Source organism: Dipodomys spectabilis, unplaced genomic scaffold, assembly GCF_019054845.1.
Source record: "Dipodomys spectabilis isolate Male_0828 unplaced genomic scaffold, ASM1905484v1 ptg000298l, whole genome shotgun sequence".
Taxonomy (NCBI): domain Eukaryota; kingdom Metazoa; phylum Chordata; class Mammalia; order Rodentia; family Heteromyidae; genus Dipodomys; species Dipodomys spectabilis.
In genome coordinates this window covers 112153-136428 of record NW_024870975.1, presented here as the reverse complement: position 1 = coordinate 136428, position 24276 = coordinate 112153, and the positions used below count along the sequence as shown (strand labels likewise).

Below are 24276 nucleotides of genomic sequence, written 5' to 3'. Positions count from 1 at the left end.
TAGAAGAATTAACTATTAACCACAAGATCACAGCTTGATGAGCTTTCCTGACTGAATTCTGAGATTACATGAGCAGGGCAGTTTCATCTACACAAGGCTACTAAGCACTAAGTACCAGGCAATGTTGTAGGCAACTGGAGAAACAGATGTGAATACAGCTGCAAGTGGCCTGCTCCATGAACCTTTCATGCTGAAGGAGAAAACCAGAAATTACAATGATAATGTCAATATTTCAGAAGGATGATAATTTGGGGAGACAACTTCACACTGAGGATGGGAGGAAGGCACATATGATCTAACAGCAGGGGACATCATCCATGCAATTATTGCTTTTCCATGCTGGCTCCACTCTCAATCCCAGATCTCATCCTTCTGAGTAACAAATTATAGGTATGAGGCACCTGCAGTGAGCTCTTTGATATAAATATCTATAACCACTTTTTGCTAAGTTTCTTGAAAGTTTCTTGAGAAGAAGGTTCAAAATTAAATACATTATGTGTCTTAAACATTCTTTTCATTATCTTCTAATTATTTGAATATGAGCTGTCTTCCTCACTTTTGAGAAAATTTTTTTTCATTGTTCAAATCCTGGAGAGGGAAGAAAAACCACAATTTCTTTGCCAAATTTGAAAAAAAAATAGTCATTTCAACTTACGAGTTGTGCCAAATAGTATGTCATGTCCTTGATGGATTTTTCATCTTCAACAAGGTTAGATGAATGAAATTATAAATGGGAGAAAATCAACCACATAGTAACAAGTTTATTACAATGACAGATATAAGCTCTCCACTTTCTACCGGATAAATCATTTGCCACAAGCATTAAAAATCTTGAATAAAGACGCGGAGATTCTTCCTCTTTATATAAAGTTGGATTTTTGGGTTTTTTTTGTTTTGTTTTTGGTTGGTCATGGGGCTTAATCTTCCTCTTTATGTAAAGTTGGATTTTTGTTTTGTTTTGTTTTGTTTTTGGTTGGTCATGGGGCTTGATCTTGGGGCCTGGGGGCAGTCCCTCAGCTATTCAGCTCAAGGAAAGCACTGTACCGCTTGAGCCACAGCACTACTTCTATTTTTCTGGTGGTAATTTAGAGATGAGACTCACAGAGTTTGCTGCTCAGGCTGACTTTGAACTGCAGTCCTCAGATGTCAGCCTCCTGAGTAGCTAGAAATACAGACATGAGCCACCAGCCCCTGGCCAAAGCTGTATTTTATCAGTTTTGTTGGCTTGAATGATTACCAAGGAAAAAATAGAAACTAAAATTGTTAGCTTGTGCTAAAATTTGCAATAGTTTTACCATGAATAATAGTGAAATATTTAGAATTATATATTTTGAGAGTATATAACTAATTAAATTTTATTGTTTTAAAATAATTAAATATATCTCTTTTTTTATAGACACTGAAGTCTGAGTTCAGAACTTGTACTTGTTGGCAGGCACTCTCCTGTGTGAGCCACATCCTTCTGATCATTTTTAATCAATCATCTATTAAATAATTTGAAGCTCACAAGTCATCTTTTGCTAAGATTAAGTAAAATAAGCCTAAACTCCTGCCTTTTGAGTAACAGAAGAAATCCTAATATCTAGATGTATAGACTCAAAAAAATGAAACAAACTAAGAACAATCTTATCAATAAATAAGCAAGTGAATTCACTAGATCATTCCTCAAAACAGATATAGGTGTCTAAGGAATACATGAAAATATTCAACATCTTTAATAATCAAGGAAATGCAAATCAAATCTATGTTGAAGTTTCATGTCTGCCTAAGCACAATGCCTATTAATCCTACATATACACCTGAAGAAATGTAAGTCAGCCTTATGGTAGAGCTATCGGCACACACATATTTTATAGCAGGATTCAAATAATCATATTCCAGAATCGGCCTCCACAGGCAGAAAAGTGTGTAAAACTGTTATCCCCAAATAAGAATTAAAAAGATCTGGAAGTAGAGCTGTGGACCAAGTGGCAGAGTACCAGCCTTAATGGAAAAAATCCAATCAAGAGATTAAGGCCCCAAGTTCAAGCCTCAGGACTGGCAAACACACACATACACACACACACACACACACACACACACACACACACACACACACACACATACACAATGCTGCCTATATTTTTAGCTAAGTTTCTTAATACCCTAAAATTCATGTACCTATGACAGAGCTTAATATAATGGGAAAGTGATATTTATAATGATAAACTCTTACTGAAGAACCCAGGTTTTTTTTCTTGATTTGTTTTGTTTTTGTGCTCATTGGACTTGAACTCACGGCCTAAGTGCTGTCCCTGAGCGTTTTTGTTCAAGGTTGGTGCTCTACCACTTAGTTACAGTGCCACTTTCCAGGTTTGTGGTAGTTCGTTGGAGATAAAGAGTCTCAAGGACTCTGTCCTCCACACACTGATTTCAAACTGCCATTCTCAGATTTCACATTTCTGAATTGGTAGAATTAGAGGCCTGATCCACCAATGCCAGGCTAGAACCTGAGTATTTTCACCACTGCTCATTTGAAGAGTTCAAATCTTTTTACTCCAGAATACTTACCAAGCACAGTTCTCTCTGGATGGCAATCAAGCAAATACAGCGGCGCCCATAGTTCACACCTGTAAATCCTAGCTACTGAAAAGTCTGAGATCTGAGGATCCTGTTCAAAGCCAGTCCAGACAGGAAAATCTGGGAGAATTTTAGTCCCAATTAACCACAAAAATGCCATATGTTGAGCTGTGGCTCCAGTAGTAGAGCTCTACCTTAATCAAATATCTCAGATTCACTTCAGACCCTGAGTTCAAGGCCCAAGACCAGTGCACATGCGCGCACACATGCACAATTTTATAACATAGTTCTCAAACCTAGCAAGGTTCCATCTTAATCCCTTAATGTCATGCTTTGCTATGAGAATTGGAAAAGTCTAACCTCTGGTATGGGCTGCAGTCCATGATGGTAAAACAGCATCTGGAGAGAGTAATTACCTCAGAGCCAATCGGACCGACCCAGACTGGAAGTACGAGTGAGGTGGTGCGAATACATGGTCATTTGAAATAGAAAATTCATGACATTTGTACTGTATCTACTAACAAAATTGTGCAAAGATCAAATAACTTACAACCCAGTTGTTAAAAATATAGCCTGAGATTCAACTCAATTTCAAATTCACTCTTGGTTATTTATCTGCTTTTGCTTAAAGAGGAAGACACTTTATCACTGAGCTTTATTCACTTGTACAAAAATGTGGATTGAGCCATGGACAGATGGCTCATGACTATAATCTTACTCAGAAAGTTGAAATGGAAAGATTATGTTTTAAACCCATCCCGGGCAGAAAAGTACCTATGAGATACTTATGTCCAGTTAATCACTCAAAAACCGAAAGTGGGGGGCTAAGAATTTGGGTTAGTGGTAGAGTGCTTGCTTTACAAGCATGAGGCCCTGAGTTCAATTCCTCAGCACCATATAAGCAGAAAAAACTGGAAGTGGTGCTAAGGCTCAATTGGTAGAGTGCTAGCCATAAGCTGAAGAACTGAGAGACAGCGCCCAGACCCAGATATCAGGCCCCATGAACAACAACAACAAAAAATCAACACAGAAGTGGGGTTGTGGCTCAAGTGGTAGAGTGCTAGAAAATGGATCAGGGACTGTACCCAGACCCTGAGTTCAAGTACCACAATGAACAACAAAAAAATGTGATTGGATTGTGGTATTTTCCATCTCCTAGGTTTATGATTATTCAATAATCAGAATTTATTGAACATTTCCTATGGAAAAGAGGTATTTTTCCTCACCAGCAAGTGATTTATGATGCTGCAGAGCATGCAAAGGATACCCTCTACTTCAGTGGAGAATTGAATGTGAATTTTGTGGGGTCCTATTAGAATAGCAGGTCAGGAGCAAAACTGATAAGGATTCAAGCTCTCTGTTAAAACATACTGTAGCCATTTTGATTTTTGTTAAAGGAATAATTGATTTAGACATTGGTGGCTCATGCTTATAATCCTCACAGCTTAGGAGGCTGAGATCTGAGAAGCATGATTTCAGGGCAGCCCAAGCAGGAAAGTCCATGAGACTTGTGTCCAATTAATCAGTGATAAACCCAGAAAAAGAGGTATGGCTTAATAGAGTATTATTTCTAAGAAAAAAGCTCTATTTAAGCTGCCCTATCCTTCCAAGTCCTATTTTGAGACATTACCACCTACAATGCTGCTGGACCATGCCTTCCCTTGTATGTTTGCCTACAGCCTATAAGCTGTTTAGCCCTCAACTTTGGTGGTGGCATGATTCGTGTATGGAATATACTGCCCAGAAAAAAACAACTATGATATAAGCAATGTTTGACAATGTGTTAAATCCAAAGTTGCAATGGTAAGGATGTTTTCTGTTTAACTTTTTTCTTTAGTTAATTGCTTTTAAAAGTTTGGGCTGGGAAGGTAGCTCAGTGGTAGAGTGCTTGCCTTGCATGCCTGAGGCCCTGGGATCTATTCCTCAGCACCACATAAGCAAAAAGAAAAAATCCAGAAGTGGTGCTGTGGCTCAAGTGGTAGAGAGCGCTAGCCTTGAGCTGAGGAACTGAGGGACAGCATCCAGGCCCAGAATTCAGGCCCCACGACCGGACCCAAAAAAATAAAATAAAATAAATTATCTGCTTATTTAATTTACTCGAGGAAATCAAAAGTTAACGTTTGGGACTTTTGGTGAAATTTGAAACTAGGCAAGTAAGAGCACCCATTGTCCCCAAATTCATCATTTGAAATTATTAAAACTTTATTCATATGTTTTAATAGTCAGAAATTTGAGCCAAGCATGGGAGCTCACACTTGTAATGCTATCTGCTGTGTCTTGACTAATGCAGAGAGGACCATGATTTGATGCTAGCCCAGGCAAAACATTCACAATATTGGATCGCAATCAATATCTGAAGCCAATGCGTTGTGCTTTTTATTTCATCTACTCAGAAAGGGTAAAAAGAAGGATTGTGGTCCATAATGGCCTGGTCATAAACATAAAACCATACCACAAAAATGTCTCAAGCAGAGCTGGTGCAGGTGACTCATGCCTGTAGACTTAGCTACTCAGGAGGCTGAGATCTGTAGATCACAGTTCAAAGCCATCCCAGGCAGGAAAATCCGTGGGACTCATCTCCAATAAACCATTAGAAAACCAGAAGTGGTGCTGTGGCTCAAGTAGTAAAGCATTTGCCTTGAGCTGAAGAGCTCAGGGACAGCGCTCAGGCACAGAGTTTAAGACACATGACCAACAAAAACAAAAATGACTAATGCAAAAAAAGTAGGTGTATGGCTCAACTGGTAGAGCACCTACCTAAAGTGCATGAGGCCCTGAGTTTAAGTTCTAGGATAAAAACGAGGGAAAGATGTGAACATATGGAAGGAAGAAAAGAACGAAGGGAGGAGTTATTCTGTATATTGTAATTGTCTAGTTGTTTCATTAAGGTGGCTTCTCATTCCTTTTTCTTTCTTTTCTGTCAGTTGTGGGGCTTGAACTCAGGTCCTGGATCTTGCCCCTGAGCTTTTGTGCTCAAAGCTAGTGCTCTACCACTTTGAGTTACATGGTCACTTATGGGTTTCAGTGGTTAAATGAAAATAAGAATATCATATATTTTCCTGACCAAGCTGGTGTTGAACCTTGATCCTTAGATCTCAGCCTTCTGACTAGCTAGACTTACAGGTATGAGCCACTGGCTCTGGGCACTCACTTGTTTTCTTTCTTTCTATTTTTTATCAGTAATGGGACATGAACTCTGGGTGCTGTCCCTGAGCTCTTCAGCTGAAGTGAAGCACTCCACCAGAGTCCACTTCTAGTTTTCTGATTGCTAATTAGAGATAAGAATCTCATTAGAGAAGTTCCGAGGCAGATGGCAAAGGAGAAGCTGGAGGCTAAACAAGCTCCAGCATAGAAAGCAGTTTTAGTGTTGCTAAACACTGTTTAGTGAACAGTCCTAGGCTACAGAATCACCCCAAGTGTGCCGTCAGGTACAGAGAGCTTGGCCAGAGAGGGAAAATCCACACAAGGAGGCAAAACTGAGCACTTGCAGGTAGCCAAGCCTGCAACGGATGCAGCGGCAGTGACAGTGGCGGTAGTGGCCATACCTGTAACAGAGAGAGTTCAGGAAAACAGCACCAGACACAGCGGGTGAGTAGATTCTACTCATCACTAGCAAGAACTGACAAAGAGCAGATATCTTCATCCTGCAGATCACACACCATAGACAACTCAGGAACCAACACTCTTGCATGAGTAGAACCCTGACATCCTCACTCCTTATCTGGGAGCAGAGGAGGGAAAGCCATCCCTCCCCAACCACCAGAGATCTCCATCTTCCATACTGACAAAGGCCCCTGTGAGCAACTAGCTACAACTCAGGCCTTGGATGAAAAGAAAAGAGTCATTTAGCAGGTCACAAGAACCTGACCTAACCTGCCAGGCTCAGCTCCACCCAGGGGAAAATCACCCAGCCCAGACAGAGGAAGATCCACCTCCCACCTTAGGAGAGATTTTCTTCACTGTGTAAACAGAGCCAGAGGCTGCCCCTCCCTACAGCAGCCTAGAAAATCAACTAAAATTCAGTAAACACAAACCCTGAGAATGGATCCAGGCTGGGCTCTGTGTCTCTGGATCTAGACCCTCAGGGAAAATCTAGTTTGCTGAAAAGCCTCAACCCTACCCAGAACCTATCCTCATAACAGCATCTCGAAACTAGAGGAAACAGCCATCTCCCTCTTTTGTGATACTCAAAGCAGATCTCCCTCCCATTGAACTAGCCTGGGAAGAGGATCACAAAATCCTGGGTAAAGCAGAGCATTTTTCTGCCTGTTCAAACAAACTGACTTAAGAATCCAATCAAGCCACAGGAAAACCAAACACCACAAGCAGACCTGAGACTGCACCAAGAGAGTGGTTATGGACACAGTGGAGATAAAGGATCTTCCCATCCCCTCTACAAAAAAGAACTCTTTTTGTACCTTTTTTTTAATTTTATTTTTTCATTGCTTCCTATTAATCTTTTTTTCCTCTCATAATTTTTATTTTATGTGTATGTGTGTGTGTGCTTTTTTTATATCTTCTGATCTTTTGGTACTTTTTTATTTTCTGGTTTTTCTCTTTCTTTCTTTTTTGAGTGACTTAATTGATATTGTGCTCATCCCCATATATATACCCGTCGTCAATTATTAGACCTTATACCCCATGGTATATACACTTAATCCACAAATTTATTACTCAATTCATAAGCTCTTAGGTTAAATACTTTAGTAGCAATATTATATCTTTATACCTATATAATTTCCTGTTTGTCTGTTTGTTTTTTGCTGGTCATGGGGCCTGAACTCTGGGCCTGGGCACTGTCCCTCAGCTCTTCAGCTCAAGACTAGTGCTCTACCACTTTGATCCACAGCGCCACTTCCAGCTTTTTCTGCTTATGTGGTGCTGAAGAATCAAACCCAGGGCCTCATGCATGCAAGGCAAGCACTCTAACACTGAGCCACTTTCCCAGCCCTAATTTTTAATAACTAATTTTAAGCACTTTTATTTTTTAGTTTTTCATGTCTCCTATCCCTCACCTCCTCTCATTCTATCCTTCTCTCAATACCATTTCTTTAAACTTACATAATTTTTAAGTGTTTCACTGTTTAAATTTAAATTTTTATTTCCATTTTTCTCCTTTTCTTTTAAATCACTCTCCTATCATTCTGTCTAATCTATTTCTCTCTCTAAGATAAGAACTTGGTTAAATTCACTCTCCTTTAACCTCTCCATAGCCCTCTAATCAGTGGTATTTCTCTGAGGAATTACTGTCAATGTTGCCACAGTGCCTAGTCCAAGGCCTCTCACAAAGGCTCCTAACCCAACCTGTTTGAGCCTCTGTGTGAGTTAATCATCATTGAACAACTGCGTTCCATGGTTTGTGAGACATTCGCTTCTATGATCATATGCACATGAGGGCCCAAAAAGAGAGTTCCCTGGAAGGAATGTCCTAAAATGCAAAACGTCTACTAGGGCAATGGAAACCCATGGTTGGGCATGCTTAAATTTTTAACCTGTGCACTGAACTAACAGGAACACATTAAGACACACTAAGAAAACCTGATGTAAAGGATCAGAAGGGCTGAGGGGAAGGGAGCCGCATGCTCAGGAATATAAATGGAGCTAAGGGAGCTGCATGCTCAGGAATATAAATGGAGCTTACAAGCCACTGCAGGCTCTGACTTTCTATGTTGAAGTAAAGATTAACAGGCAGCCCAAGTTTCTAAGAACTCATTGTCTAGGCTATATGCCGCTTTCAGAACTTCTTTCCCTCCTCCTGTGTTTTGAGAACAACAGTTAGTATTGTGTTTCTGTCTCCTAGGGGCAATTTTTCTCTTCACACAATGCTTAAAGAAGATAATAGGAAGCTGAAATTAAAGTTAACAAGTATGAAATAGCACACAGTGCTTGCCCTGAATTCCTGGACCTAAAAAGTTCCCAATTCTGAGCACAAAGTGATTATGGGTGTATCCTAACAACCTCCACTGAATGGAGAAATTTGAACAATTTTCCCAAGGCAGGTATTGTGCAGTACAGTAGTTACCACCTATAACCCTTGTTATTAGGATGGTTGTGATCTACTAGAACAATGAACTTGAAACTGGGCCAAGACGAGACAACTTATCGTTGCTAGAAACGGGGTAAGACAACTAGGAGAATGTTTCTCTGGCACAGACATGGATATAATTACAACAAAGTACTAAATTGTGGCTCATCAGCAAAGACTGTCAGTTAATACCTCAATAAGGGTAATAACTAAACATAAAAATTAAAAAAAACTATTTGGGTTTCAGTACTAACATCTTTTTAAAGGTGTGTGTGTGGTGTCTGAGATTTTGTATGGGGCAGCACTGTTTCTTAAAAATCATCCTATTGGCACTATCTTTAGGTTTCCCATTCAAGTCAGGTGGCATTCTAGCTGTACCACTTGAATTACACAATTCTTGACTTCTGTTGGTTAACGAAATAAACATGTAAGGTATATGTCAACCTTGGTTGGTTTCAAATTATGATCTTCAGATCTCACTCTCTGGAGTAGGTAAGGCTATAAGAGTGAGCCACTATGCTCAGCCCAGTATTTCCAGGAAGTTACTTAATCTTTCTGAATCTCAGCTTCTTCTTGTGTGGAAAGTGAACAGAATTATTTTGTGGATCTTAGAATCTGGTGGGAGTTATGACTAGGTATAGGAAGTGTAAGTGTTCGGATGTGCAGACAGAGCCTGACAATCTCATAAAACTACTGATGTTTATATTGAAATGAATTAAAGGAATTGGAAACGATGGATTTTTCTTTTTTTGTTTATCCATTTCTGGGCAGTGAGGGAGCCACAGAAATTCAAGGAGAACAAGGAAACAAATGCAGAAGTGATACTCTGTAGATATTATGTTGACAATCAACTATACCACTTGTGGGCAGGGAAAGGAGGGAAAAACAGAGAGAGAGCAAAGAAGTGATGAGATTTTCGAACATGAAATGAACTCATTATCTAAATTACAAAATGGTGACCCGTATGTCCACTATATTAACAATAAAAATTTTTAAAAGTCCAGGTTGATGATTCTCTCCTCTAGTTTTAGTTAGAGGACCTTGAGAGTCAATCCCACCTATAGAGTTTTCGAAGGTCAATTGATATGATAATTAATATAGAGCCAAAATCTCTTAACAAATGTTATAAAAAGTATTTCATTCGTAGTACTTCTTTCTGTTTGAATGGAGATTCTATATGTTATTGGCAGAGCTATGTTTTTTACTTTTTGTTTTTAGTATTTGTCAACTGTTGAAATCCTTCTTGAAGCTCTGGGACAGAGGTCTGCTATATCTTGGCACCCTGCCCCTAACTAAAATAGTAATCAACCTTTGAAATTAATTTACTTGTGTATGAGTTTGTTTTATTTCTTTATTCATTTATATATTTATTTGTTTATTTATTTATTTTTGTTGCTGGTGGTGAACTCTGGGCCTGGTCGCTGCCCTCAGATCTTCAGCTCAAGGCTAGTGCTCTACCACTCGAGCCACAGTACCACTTCTGGCTTTTTCTGCTTATGTGGTGATGAGGAATCAAACCCAGGGCCTCAGGCATGCAAGGTAATCTGTCTACCACTGATCTACCTTCTCAGAACCTATGAGGGGTATTTTTGTGCACGGGTCTATCAAGGAAATCTATTCAGCAAATGTATTCATTTGCCACTAGACATTAATTATGAATTATCTGATAGTTAAAGGATAAATTGTTATCATTTTTACTAGGAATTGTTTGTCTTCCCATGCTAAAAACATGGAGGAGGGTATTTTAAACTTAAACTACAAAAGAAATTTAAGATCTTTGTGCTAACAAATGTGTCCAGTTATTACATTAAACAGAAAATTCAAACTTCATGAATACAGAGCTCAAACTTCTTATACTACTTATTTCAAAATGCAAATTAAAGGGAAAATAAGACAGGGGATAAAATTTACATTGTATGTTAATTTTTAAAGAGGAAAATAAGATCCTAGATGGCAGATTAAAGGCAAAGCAATATCAGAGCCCTATCTGCTCAATAAGAAATAAGAAGCATATTTGAAAAAAAAACTGCAAAGTGCACATCAGGCAAAGGCAAGCAGTCAGAGCCTACCACCAACACAGAAATACCATATATCTCAGAAAAAGTAAACAAGTTCAGACCAGTGCTCATCCTTATCCCTGATTTCAATAATACATATACACCCCCTATACACACACACACACACACACACACACACACACACACACACAATAAATGTATGCAACAGCTCAACCTACTCACATCCACTCAACATTAATCAAAGTGCTTACTGTAATATTTGAAACTTTAAGTTTCAGTCATGTAAATAATTGATAATAGATGCATAAGTAATTATTTTCTGAATAGGGCTCTGCTATGAAAGTGAGAATTCATGATGATTATAACTACTTAAAACATCTCTGAATCTCAAAAAAATTAAACAACACACAATCCGTATTTTGCGACTGCATTTCTACCAGCTATTCTGCAAAGGCTTAATAAGAAGATACTTATGAAATTTTGTGTACCAAAAATTAAATACTAAATTCAATTAATACCTGAGTAAGTGAAGAGAAAGATGATCAGAGAGAGGTCTCTCTGCTCTGCCTCCAGTTCTCAGCCAGCTGTACACTGTGGCATCTTTGCTGCTGCTGGACCTTAGTTGTCTTCTCCAGTGCAGTGGCCACACTGGGGTTGAATTGGGCGTGGTAGGGAGATGAGTTTGGCCACATGGGAGGTCACACTGGGGTTGGGGTTTGGGGCAGTGTGGAGGGGAGAGGAGGCCTTGGCAGAAGCTGGTGAAGCAAGGAAAGAGGCAGGAAGCCGGAGGCTTAGGATGCAGCATGCCCAAAGTCTGCCTGGTTCTGGAGAATGTCTGTGAGTGGGGTTGTTGGGGCAGATCCCATGGGGCCTGGTGGCCTGGTGAGAAGAGGAAGGAGTCTCAAGTACTGCAAAGGAGGACAATGAAAATTAAGATCACAGTGGCTGAACAATTTCAACAACAAAGGTGGGGACATGGAGGTAAACTCTGGGAATGGAGAGGACGGCAGCACTGGGCCAGTGGCGTTCAATCCTTTCTGGACATACCTGTAAGTGTGTGAGGACTGGCTCCACCACAGCTTTGGACTCACTCGACTTGAACAGGCACCTGTAATGGTCACCTCAGCCTCAGCCTGCCCCAGAGAGCCACACTGGCATAGATGCTGAAGACCAGGCAGTGGCTGAGAGGCTATGCGCAACAGGGTGGAGGAAGCATGGCTGGTGGGTGCAGCTCCAGCCCAGCCAGGTCCAGGGCCACCGGGGAAGTTCGGACTGTAGATCTAGAACAGGCAGTTTGCCCCAGACCAGTGGGACTTCCAGGGACTTTCGTGGTGGCCAACACGTGCATGATGGGAACTTAATAAGCATGGCCCAGTGGTCTCCACGGAAAGGTGCATTCACTCCTGTGCCTCTCCTGTCTTCTGGACTTTCGCTGTCCTCCTGCTTCCTGCTGAAGTACCAGGCCATAGACCCCCCAAAGGCCAGCAGAGAGCCGTTGCCAATGTAAATGCAGGAGGCTCGTTTATTACAGCTCGAGCTGGACTCACAAATCTTCCCTGATACAGCAGGTCAGAAATTGTCAGTCTCAATCTCTTGTTCAGCAAGGTTTTTTTTATTGTGTATGAAGCAGGTGGAAGAAGAATTACAACACTGATTTTGTGATAGGTCGGTGGTTCGTAGTAAATCTAGTCTTAAATTTATTGGTTGGGGAATGATCATTTCCAGTAAGGGCAGGGACTTTCTAGCTTAGCAGTTACAGGATAGGTTAAATCATAAATAGCAAGCATATTATAAGTTGGGGTAGGTGGGGCCAATCACAGGAATGCTGAGGGCACTAGTCCTGGATTATTTCCGGACCTAAATTGCTTTCTGATAGAGTTGGGAGATAATCTGTCAGGGCAGTCTGAGATTCCTGGACAGATCAGGGCTGTCTGATTTCTTAGTTATTTTTACTGTTACATTTTCTTAGAACATGAACTGACACTCTTTTTCCAGTAGCAGATAACAGATATTTTCCTTAGATTTTCTGATATCACTGCCAACTTATTTGTCCTCTCACTGACACGTCCAACTACAGAAGTCAACTTCTCCACGCCAATGACAGGCCATCTCGGAGATATTCACAGGGCTATGTTTCCTCTCTCCATCTCAGGCCTTTCTACTGAAAGAACATCCTTACTAAAAACTTTTTAGTTGTTTCTAAAAACTTTTTAGTTGTTTCTAGTGAGAAAGAAAAGTAAGGCCTAGTTGCAGCCATGGAACCAAGAATTGAGGGCCATGGCTAGAGCAAAACGCCCTGAGAAAAGATGGATTCATTTTAGTCAAAGACACAAGTCTTTATGGGAACTCTCATTCTAACTGATTTTCTTCCTAGTAATATATTCACAGAATATGTAGACTATGTAATGAATGAACAATGACATATGCATAATATTTGCGAATATGGAGGGAATTAAGAAAAAACTGCAATGGCCCGAAGTAACTGGTTCTTTGAAAGAGAGCTGGTAGGTTCTTTGTTTGGCCTCTAAGCCTTTTAGCATAGTATTTTGTATTTCATTCAAACATATGAAGTTCTTAAAATGTAAAATCAGGACATATAGTTAAAAATAAGGAAATTTTCCTAATAAAGTATCACAAACTGCATCTTTAAATTCAGAGGTACTTAACTTGAAATTTTTCTCACATTAAATTGCCTTTTGTTCTACGGAAGAGTTGATATTTCAAAATTCCTAAAGAGAATTATTTTGTTTTCTTTTCTTCCTTTTTAAGGAACCATAGTGAGGTCCACCTGTTTCTGCTGTGAGCTCTTTCTTCCACTTACTGCCCAGTTGCTGTCAATACTCATCCCCATACGAGACAAGCAGCTCACATACTGCCTTGATGACATGACAGGTTTGGTAGAAGATCTACCTGTGGTACTGAAATGCCCTCAGATTCTGATTCTCAGCATACCTGCCACAGTTCATATACCTAAAGTTGAAGCAGGCACAGCAAGGAAACCTAAGAGGGTAAGTTTCTGCTCTCTTTGGATCTACTCCTAATACTCATCCACTCTAGAACCCTAAGTGCACTGTTTTCAAAGCCCAGTTCCAGACTTCTCTTAATCATTATTTGTCTCAAATAGATTGATTTCCAGATTCTCTAAATTGAGTTAAAGTTTATGTCATAGATTTGGGTGGGGACATGTACTCTGTTTCTAGATTAGCACACATCCTTTGACATTTGGCCCAAGTAATTTTCCTTAGATTGGACTCACTCATGCACCTGTCTCCACTATGTTCCCATAGAAATTCAGAGAACCCTTTGTCTTATAAAGACAGTAGAGGGAAATTTGTTTATTCATGATGTCGTTTCATGATAATACAATGGTTCCCCATGGCACAGGGCTGCAGGACATATCATAGACCCATTGCTTTCTGAACCTTACCACTGCTCCAACTCTGCTTCTACGTGTTTGAGTGTACCCTAATAGACTAAAGTTCTTTCTTGCAGGTTGTTAGGGCACTATGTACTTTGCAAAAACTAGGAAGAAAAATTATACTTAAATACTCCTACAATGAAATTGTCATTTCTATCTCCACATGTGTTTCGCAATTACTCAAGGAATATGATTTATTCAACTACTGAGGGTAATTCTTTGACTCATATACAGTATGAGCTTTATAGATGCAGGATCTATGAATGAAGTTAGGCCCTTTGGTTTTTCTTCTGATGTCTTAATTTTGTCTCTTATGGAAATTTTTATTTTAATACAGTATACATATATATATGCATACATACATACATACATACATACATAGCAGAGCTAATGATTGAACTCAGTAACTAAACTTACCTCTTGCAATAAAAGCACTCTACCACTTGAACCACTAGCCCTATTTGTGTTGCTTATTTTTGAGGTATTTTTTGTCTGTCAAGTGGCATAAGCTCTGTGCCTGAATGTTGTCCTTCAGCTCTTCAACTCAAGGCAAGCTCTCTACCACTTGATCCACAGTGCCACTTTTGATTTTCTGGTGGTTTATTGGAGATAAGAGTTTCACAGCCTTTCTTCCATGGGCTGGATTAGAACCATGATACTCATATGTGAGCTTTCTGAGTACTTACTAACAGGTTTGAGCCACCAGTGTGCAGTTTATTTTTGAGGTATTATTTCCCCTGCTGTCCTGGGTTGCCATCCTGCTTGTGCTTGCCTGGGTTGCTGGAGATACTTCACTTTATCCAGCCATTGTACTTCCACTCTAGCTGGGATAACAAATGTGCACCAACGTGCTCAGCCATTGGTAGTAATCGGGGTCTTATAATCTTTTATGCTAGGACTGGTATCAAACTGAGATCTCATCATCTCTATCTCAAAAGTCCAAATTAAAGGTTGAGCTATGGAACCCAGCTATACTCTTTATATTTTATTTCTTTTCCCTCAAATAGTCATAATTTTGAAAGCACCAAATACAGCAAAAGAAAAATGGAGATATGGGAATCCATTGAGAAAGGTGTGATGATCAGGGTGCAAGTCTTGTGAAGAGAATATCTTCTTAGGAACCATGAAAATGACTGCTGGACTCACTCCAGATGGCCTGGGATTTATCTTTTGCATCTACACATAGTAGTTTCTCCTTTTTGTGATCTGAGTTTCAGAAAGACAAGCTAAAGGCTTTTGAGTAATAATAGGCAAAATCACATTACTTGATTCCAGTGATGCTCTTTGAGCCTGCATGGATTGTGAACACATAGGATGCCGTCTACACATCTGAGGGGATTTGTCATAGTCCTAACAGAGGCTCCTTAAGCGTGAATGCACTTTGCCTCTAACACACTCTGTTTATATGCACTATACTTTGATCCTAAATCAGAATGTCCTTGTTTATGCAGATTCCACAAACACATACAACTATTTTGTCCATGTCCTAGCAATGTTTCATTGGAGGCACAGGGGGACACATGGAGTTAGAGAAAGGGGGGAAAGGGAGGGCATTTCTTACCATCCAGGAGTACCTATTGTCAGCATCTTTGTCTTCTATGAACAAGCCCTCATAGGGGCTAAAGTGCAAACCCAATGGCAGATCAGATTCCTCATTCCATACTCTAAGCCCAGCCTCAGGAATACTGTACTGATGAATTCTCAGCCCAGTGGATAGATTGAGGACTGAATGGTCATAATGCCCCTTGTCCACCACATTATCTCTTACAAATATAGGTGGCCCATGAACAGTATAGCTGTTGATGAAGAAGTTCTGACACTGCTCACAATCTGAGGCAAGACCAGCAAAAATTAGTAAAAAATATGTACATTCCCAGATTTAACAATCATGAGAAAGAGCACAGAATGCATATCATTGTCACTTAGTTCTTCATGTGAAGTTACTAGAGTAAACCAGTAATTGGGGGCCAAATGACCTGATGAATTATTATAAAAGCACATTTGCCTTCTGTTTGAACAAATGCAGAGGGTTACTTACGTAGGTAATCATCATCCTGGTGTTTACGGATATCTTCATAAGCATAACTCTTTCTTTCCTGTAGGCTGTATATGCTCATTTTTCCCTCTTTTTTCCTACGTCCATGTTGAAAAACAATGGTTTGTTAAGTTTGGGATCAACAATGTTTGTCCCTATTTCTTCGGAAAAGTAAAATTTCTTACTACCAAACTATCATCTATTCTTCTCACATAATCTGGTCCCCCATTAACCTTTGACTCAGAGATGCAAAGACTTTACTTTAACACTAACTACAGGTTTCTAATTCAGTTTTAAGTTTTGGCCATTCCCATTTTCAGGTTTAATTTCTACTTCATTAAATCTCTTATAAAGTGGTCATTGTTGAATTTATTCATTCAGAATATTTGTTGAGGGTATGTTAAGTATTGAGCAAAAACCTGGACATACAGGATTGAAAATGTGTGGTAACAGATTTATTAGACACTTTGCATGTATCTGTTATTTTACCTTTTACTTATCGTTTTCAGACAACATGCAGGCTGTACACATTTTTCTTGCCAGTCCTGGGGCTTGAACTCATGGCCTGGGCACTGTCTCTGTGCTTCTTTTGCTCAAGGCTAGCACTCAACAACTTGAGCCACATTGCCACATCTGGCCTTTTCTGTTCATGTGGTTCTAAGGAATAGAACCAAGGGCTTCATTCATATAAGACACATACGCTACAACAAGTCACATTCCCAGTGCAGTCTGTGCATCTTTATCCATGTTCTTCAGATTAACATTCAGAAGTTCAGGGAAATTGTAAAATGTGTCATGACCTAAGTGCCTCCATGTGGATAATAACCCAAGTGTGTAACTTCATTGTCAAATTCTTATGTGCTGCTCATTGGAAACCTAATTACTAGTTCCACAGCTAAGTTCGGCCTATGTTTGAACTTTCCAAAGTCCACCTCACATAGTCAGTTTACCCTCATCAACCTTGCTAGAATTTCCAAAATTAGTAAATTTCCCAAGTTATTTTCTCTTACCCAATTTTTGTTTGCAGTATTGTCCTTGTGTATTTGCTTCTCCAGGAGGGAACACTGGTTTCTGGGCCTCTTCTAATCCACTTGACTTTGAGAAATTTATAATTCCTGAGAACTTCTTCAAACTAGGTTCCTTACCTAAGGTTGTCTTGGGCATTCCCTTCAATGAAAGTCACATATAGAATTAGAATCTATTTCTTAAGGCTTTCGTCTCCTATCACTTTTCTCTCAAATCCATATAAGTTAGACTGCGGGAGGGAGAGCACTTGAGAATACAAACCGAAGAGCAAACAAGGTCTGTGAATGAAGGAAATGAAGCTTGGAAGAAGACAAGGCTAATGGAGACATTTAATGAAAGAGAACACAGGGAAAGTGGAGAATTACAAAACTTGGCTGGAAAAAGATATGACAGAGCAGTGAGAATAGGAAGAAATTATTGGCAGAAATCTATATGGACAATTAAGTACATTCAAATTGCAACTAGGTATAACAGATGACTGAAATTAGTTTGATTTTTTTCTATGTAATTTTGCTTGAAAAAGTATGTACCATCTAATAATTGTATAAATTGGTATACATGTCTGTTTTTCATGTGATAAGGTAAAAAAAATGTGATACGGTAAAAAAAGAAAATGTTCATCAGACAGACTATAGTGACTCATGATTGTAATTCTAGCTATTCAGTAGGCTGAGATGTGAGGATTAAGGTTGGAAGCCAGCCCAAGCAGTAGTAAGACTCATATCCACTTAACCACCATAAAAGCCAGGATTGGTATTGTGGTTCATGTTGTTGAGTGCTAGCCTTGCTAGCACACAAGGAAGGATCTGGAACAGTGCTTAGGTCTTGATTGTAAGTCTCAGGCCCAGAACCAAAAAAATTTCACCAAAGAATCTTGTGAATTATTAAAATACAGCATCAATGGGACTAAGCATTTCTTTCTGCTTTTTTTTCCAGTCCACGGCCTGGGCCCTTTCTCTGAGCATCTTTGGCTTGAGGCTAGCACTTTACCACTTGAGCTAGAGCACCATTTTCAGCTTGCTTTTCGTTTATGTGGTACTCAGGAATCAAACTGAGGGCTTCATGCAACAATGCAACTATGCAACCATTAAGCTACATTCCAAGACCCTAATCATTTGTTTTTGAGCTCAGATATAAATTTACTTTCTCTGACATCTCTAGTTGAAATAAATTAGTTGAAATTGAATTTGAAGATGTTAACTTCAGTATTTCTCAAGCCTGTTGCTTTTACTTAAATTTCAAAACTGATTAATTATTTCATATATTGATTATAACTTATTGTTTAGCCTGAAAATATTGAGGGGGGTTCAGTTGAGACCTCAGACATCTGAAGAAAGATCAGTTATTGTCCAACCACTCAAAAGACTCACATGTAAAGGCTACAGCTAAACAAACAACTATGGAAAATTCCAGAATCAGCTAACTAAAGCTCAGAAGAGGGGACCAATCCTCCTCTTCCTCACAGAATTGAGATTTGAAATTAGCCTCAGAAGGATATGTATCTATGTGAAATATTAGGTCACTTTTTTTAGTTGTCACTTCTAAGCCATCAAATTTGAAACTCTTTAGGGCTGGGGGCTGCTTCTTAACAGAAGCGTCTTTTTTCAATAGAAGGAATTTTCTGGGTATCAATAAACTTTCCTTAAAACTTACAAATAGTGTGGATTTATTGGTGCATCTAACAGTTTGGTATAACAAAATGAAGAGAGGTTGGAACAGAGATTGGAACAATCATTCAGTGAATGGTGTGAAGGTGTATGGCTAAGATAGCTAAGACTTTATAATGCTGTGTAAGTGTTTATGAAATTGTAAGTGCCTTTAGAGAAAATGTATTGGTAGACTTCACCACCACTAGGTGTTATCTCAGACACAATACATTTTTAGGTTTCAGTTTTCTCATCACGTAAGTGATTATAGTTTTCTATTTGCCTCAATATGTTGTGGTAATATTCAAATATATTTGTTCATGGGACATTTAAAATAAAGTCTAAAATATTGTGAAAATAAAGTAAGTGGTAGTGATTATTGTGGAAATGAATTGAATCTTAGAATGAATATGATAAGAACAGAAGAGATCAGGAAAAGGAAGCAGATGTTCCTAGGGCTTCTTCTCTTACTTGGAACCATGAAGAAAGTTTACTCATCAATAGAATTTGGGAGACATTTATCTTCTGACGCTTAGTCTGTTCAGTTCTGAAGGTCACCCAAGAAGGTTTGACTAAAAGTGATGAGAAATCGGGATTTTGGTTACAAAATATCTCCAAACTGTGGATTCTCATTTTTGAGAGCAAATCTCAGCCAGAGAGAAAAGACTCTATTTTAGGAAAATGTTTTCTGAATTATCATTAAGGCTTGTCCTTATATTTTTTTCTTAAATTTCTTCAATCCTAGACAAAACCCATCTTTGCTTCACTCTGTGTTCATAAGCTATCTGTTATAATTTAATTGGCTTTTGGTGACAAGAAACACTAAGCAAATTAGGAACAAGAGGGAAAGATCATTTATTTAAATAGCAAACATCATGGTCAACTTAGTTTCATTTCAGTGATGAAGGATTGTTTAACACACATAAATCTGTAAGCATAATGCAACACGTAAGCAGATCAAGGACAAAAATCACACACTCATTTCTCTGGATGCAGAAAAAGCCTTTGAGAAAAGTAAACATTCTTCTTTTTTCATTTGGTCAGTTGTGGGGATTGACCTCTGGGGATGGATGCTATCCCTCAGCTCTTCAGCTCAAGGCAAGCATTCAATCATTGAGGCACAGCACTACTTCCAGTTTTCTGGTCGTTTATTGGAGATAAGAGCTTCACGGACTTTCCTGCCCGGGCTGGCTTTGAACTGTGATCCTCAGAGCTCAGCCTACTGAGAAGTCAAGATTACAAGTGTGAGCCACCAATGCCCAGCCAAAGTCAGCATTCTTTTATCATAAAAGCCTTGAAGAAACTAGTGATACTGGGTATATATCTCGATAGGATTATGGGTGTATGTGAAAAATTAAATCATTTCTGCTAATAGCAGGAATGACACAAATGTCTATTTTTTCACCTTTTTCCCATATTGAATGCAATCAAGCCACAGAAATAAACAAAGAGAAAGAAATAAATAGGTCAAAACGGAAGAAAACTTTTAAATTATGCTTGTTCACAGATAACATGATCCTGTATTTAAAAGATCCTAAAATTTTATACAGAAAAATACTAGATCTGATAAATGCTATTGGAATTGTGCCAGAATATATGATCAACATGTAAAAATCATTAGCTTGTCTGCGAACAATGAACAGTCTGGAAAAGAAATCAGAAAAATCACAATAGTCTCAAAAAATTAGCTTAAGATTGTGCTTAACTAATGAAGTAAAAGACTTCTATAATGAAAAGTATAAAACCTCAAATAGAACTGAAAGCCAACCTGGGCAAGTAAGTTTGTGAGACTCTTATTTCCAATTAAGCAGCAGAAATAGGAAGTGGTGCTGTGGTTCAATTGGTAGAGTGCTCACCTTGAGTTGAAGAGGTCAGTCAGAGACAACACTCAAGGCAACTGTCAGGACTGACGATGATGATGATGATGATGATGATGATGATGATGATGATGATGATGGTGATGATGATTAACTTAAAAATGGGCACTATGGATTGCATTTCATTCTTCCAAAATTATAAGTTGAATTCCCAATCTTCAAAATATTATTTGGAGATGGAGCCTTTGGTAGGTAATTAGGGTATGATGACATCATGGAGGTGAGGCCCCAAATGGATTTAACTTTCACAGAAAAAGGAAAGAAAGATCCTTTCCATCTCAACTGTTCCTCCTTTCCCAGTCATGAACATACCAAGATTTCATGTAGATACACAATGAGATATAGGCCATCTACAAACCTAAAACAGATCCTTCGTTAGAACCCAGTCACACAAGCATACTGGTTTGAGCTTTCAAGCTTTCAGAACTATGAGAAATAAATTTTTTCTTTAATTAACTCACTGTATACTATTTTGTTATGGCAGACTAAGTTGAACACACAATGAGAAAAACACTGAAATTCACCGTTTTTACAAAGATACATAAATCTTTGTATGTGGCTAACAAATGTATGAAAATATGCTCAATATTACTAAGCAGTAGGAAAATGTAAGTAAAATGTCAATGACTGCTTAGGATGCCTACCATAAAAATAAATAAAAGGATGCTGAATGCTGGGCACTGGTGGCTCTTGCATGTAATCCTAGCTACTCAGGAGGCTGAGGTCTGATCATGGAGCAAAGCCAGCCTGGCCAGGAAAGTCTGTAAAACTCTTATCTCCAATAAACCACCAAACACCAAAAGTGCCGCTATGGCTAAAGTGGTAAAGCACTAGCTTTCAGCTAAAGAACTGAGGAACAGCACCCAGGCCAAGAGTTCAAGCCCCACGACCAACAAAATAATGGAACCTTTGTTCGCTGCTGGTAGAAATATAAAATAGTGCAGTTGCCTTGGGAAACAGTATGAAAAGCACTCTAAAAATTAAAAGCATAACTAGCTTATTATCTAGCAATCCAATTCCTGATATACATAGAGACAAGAAGGAAGGAGGAATGGAAAAAAGTAAGGAAACAAGGAATGTAAATAGATCCTAAGTAGATATTGGCACATTCAGGATAACTACAGCATTATTAATACTATTGACAGTTGTAAAGAGGTTGCATAGGAAAACATAGACATTATATATGAGTTCCAAATTACATAACCACATAAAGGAAGAACAGTTAAGGTTCACCTGTCTTTTCCCAGGTTTATCCAATGTGAATAACATAGACAGGGGTAACATTTCCACAGTCTATCATGGATCTTTGGCACAGAGTACATTGCAGATTCCATGTTCAATTCAAATCAAAGACATCAGGCTGCAATTCTGTGATTTCTGTCACCATTCTCTCTATCTGGTCTGTTCTTTCTATGTGAACTCTCCAAATGAAGGCATTTGACCACATAACTCCTCTGTGATATATAAGTGCATACCACACTGGAAACCCTTCAAAAGCACAATCTTACTTGCGTCAATTTGACCAACAGATGAATAATACCAAAATCTTGAACAGAGAATCAAATAGAAATGGACCAATCTCTCCATGACTTTGATAGCATTTATTCTTCTCTCAACTTCATTAAGAAATTGGTTCTATTTTTGACAGTTTCCATTTTTGTTGAGATTGTTCAATGGCTTTCTCTGCGTGGTTATTTCACTAAATGGACTATCTTCCATGGTCTTTCATGAGATTGCAAATGACTGCAAATAAGTCAACAAATATATGTGTTCCAGGTGTTAGATAGAAAATCAATGCATCAAGAAAACATGGAATATAATATTGTATCAAATTGCTGTATGTACTTATCTACGCAATAGAAAGTGATGAGGATCACTTTTTACTTGAATTTTACCCTACTAAACATCTAGCAGAGTCCTACCTCTATGTCTCTCTCATCCCTTGGATTTTTGCAACCATCATCTAACAAGTTTCTCTTTTACCAAGTTTCTAATTTTTTACATTGCTATCAGAATTTTTACCAAAACTATTTTTAATAGTGATTTGATAAGTTATCGGAAGAGAGCGAGATTAAGGGACAGCAGTGGTGATAGAGAGATACTCATCTTCCTAACAACTCCACTTTCATCCTCCAGACGAGTGAGAAAAATCAAGCTCTTCCATCATCAGTGCTGATGTTTTATTATAACTCACTCAACAGAACATCAGAATAAGTTAAGAGTGAGTCAATTACAAGTGGCTCATCTCCAGTGACTAATTAAGCACTGAAATCATTTTGGTGTTACTCATCCATAACCAAATGCAGAATTCTCTTCTTTTTATTCACCATCCAAAGAAACCCAAAGTGGATCTATGGCTCAAGTGGTAAAGCAATAGCCTTGAGCCAAAATGTTTAAAGGCAGTTCCTAGACTCTGAGTTTAAATTGTAAGATTTATGTCCGCACACAAAGAAAATGTGTTCCCAAATATCTGTACTTCCATGTTCTTTGAATGTTATATGAATGATCTAGAGATAAATGGTGTCCAGACAGATTTTAGGCTCGTGCACATTTTGTAATAAACAAGATCTTCCATTCAAAAACTGAACTGGAAGTAGTGTCATCTGTGTTATGAGGAATGGACCACACATACTGTGGAGACTTTAGGGGAGCAGTGGAGAAATCTTTGCTCTCATGTCCTCGGCTTAACTCAGGACAGTCTTTTCACATCTATTGTTCCCCAAAGCACTTGGTGATCATCTGACTCCAGTCTCAAAGGGCTGGAACTCTTATTTCTGAGAAGAGTTTATAAAATTAACATGAGAAGTCATTGCTTATTATAGAGAAACAAGTCAACAACTTTATGCTTTTAATCACTCTGCATGCCTGAAAGTAATAATGCTCATCACTTGTGTCCAAATCCTTTGAATAATATTCAAGTATATATATCCTACTCAAAACAATGAAAGAATAAGAATTCTTGGTTCAGTGAATGCTTAAGAGTAAAGAAAGATTTCCCATTGCACCTAGGTTACCTCTGCAATGAAAGATTTCTCTTTATAAATTACGGAGATCTGTGACAACAATTTTCCCACATTGGGTTTCTTTTCTGTGTTAATGTTTCAATGCTTGCTGAAGGTGGACATCCAGTCGATAGACTTCCTCTAATGCTTACTTTTATGGAGATTCTGTCATGTGTCCAAGTCTTTGATACCTGTTGAGATATACTTTTTGCTGAATGTGTTTCTATATTTGTTGTATTTACGTTTTTTGTCGTGGATTTTCTCAATTTCACTGAGGACTGACTTCAGATTAAATGTCATTGAACATTTGTTTCATTCATTATGTTTCTTTCTCCTATATGTCAGTTCTCTGATCAACAATGAGGTATGCCTCCCAGATGAAAGTCTCTACACACTGGTAATGTTCATCAGGTTTCTCTCCTGTGTGTGTTCTATAAATTAAAGTGAACATGTTTTCTCCTGTGTGTTTCTGATGCAAACAGAGGGATGAATTAAAAAAAAACACATTTGTTGCATTCATAGAATTTCTCTCATTTGAATGTTCAGTGAAGAACGCTCAGCTGAGCCTTCTGGGTAAAGGGCTGTAAAGTTGCTGCATTCATGAGACTTGTCTCCTGTGTTGGTGCTCTGATGCAAACTGAGTTTTCTTCCAGGTGAAAGACTTTCCACA

The 24276-nt window shown here is 38.7% G+C and overlaps 1 pseudogene; it reads right to left on the bottom strand.

The window, feature by feature from the left end:
- Positions 1–11136: 11136 nt before the first annotated feature.
- Positions 11137–16137, bottom strand: LOC122127280 (annotated as a pseudogene).
- Positions 16138–24276: the final 8139 nt, after the last annotated feature.